A 1,306-nucleotide genomic window follows, 5' to 3' on the forward strand; every position below is an offset into this window, starting at 1 on the left:
GTACAATTCAGTGACATCGATTACATTCTTCCAGTCGTGCTGCTATTCTCACTATCTTTTTCCAAATTATTCCATAACCATTATCTTCAACTCACTGTCCCCTAGGCTTTCCATCAAACCTTTTGAGTTGCTGTTGTCAATTTTATCTCACATAGATAATTTTTTTGTACCTCAGATGAAGGTTTGCAAAACAAATAGTTTCTTATTAAATGGTTAGTACACATACTGCCCTATGACAATGGTTGACAACCCCATGACATGGCAACACTGTCTCTTCTCAACTTTGGGTTACCTATCACCAGCTTTCCTGCCCCCTCCTGCCTTCTAGTCCTTGTCCCTGGACTGCTGTGCCTCACTATTCACGTTTTGTTTTATGAGTCTGTCCAATCTCTGGCTGAATGGGAAACTTTGGGAATGATTTCATCACTGAGCTAAAAGGGTGTCCGGGGGCCATACTCTTGGAGTTTCTCCAGTCTGTCAGGTCAGTAAATCTGGTCTTTTTTTGTGAGTTAGAATTTTGTAATACATCCTTTTCCAGCTCTGTCCAGGACCCTCTATTGTGATCCCGGTCAAAGCAGTCGGTGGTGGTAGCTGGGCACCATATAGCTGTACTGGACTCAGTCTGGTGGGGGCCGTGGTAGCTGTGATCCATTAGTCCTTTGGACTAATCTTTTCCTTGTATCTTGTTATCTTCATTATCCCTTGCTCCTGAAGGGATGAGACCAGTGGCGTATCCTAGACAGCTGCTCACAGGCTTTTAAGACCCCAGACGCTACTCACCAAGGTAGAGTGTAGAACATTGTCTTTGTAAACTGTGTTATGCCAATTAAGCTAGGTGTTCCCAGAGAACATGGTCCCCACAGCCCTCCACCCAGAAATTCAGTCCCTCAGGGAGTTTGGAAGTGTCTATGGAGCTTCCATGACCTTTCCTTGTACGTTGTGCTGGCTTCCCCAGTAATGTGTACTGTTTTACCCTTCTCCAAAGTTATCACTTATCTGTTTAGATCCCCCCCCCCCACTGCTCCCATCCCTCATAACCAACAAAGATTGTTTCTTTTTGTGTGTAAACTTTTACATGAGTTATACAGTAGAGGTCTCATACAACATTTCTCCTTTCGTGATTGACTTATATCACTCAGCATAATGTCCTCCAGTTTTGTTCCTCTTACTCCCCTGTGCTGAGTTCCTTTTGTTTGTGGATTATTTTTTCATTTCTTTTGTTTTTGTAGGTTTTGTTTTTACTGAGACTTTATGTTTTTCGTCTTTATTTTGATGAGTAGGTTTGTTAACTTTCTTTGTGGTTACC

The sequence above is a fragment of the Trichechus manatus genome, unplaced genomic scaffold (genome assembly GCF_000243295.1).
Source record: "Trichechus manatus latirostris isolate Lorelei unplaced genomic scaffold, TriManLat1.0 scaffold00284, whole genome shotgun sequence".
In the NCBI taxonomy this organism is placed as follows: Eukaryota; Metazoa; Chordata; class Mammalia; order Sirenia; family Trichechidae; genus Trichechus; species Trichechus manatus.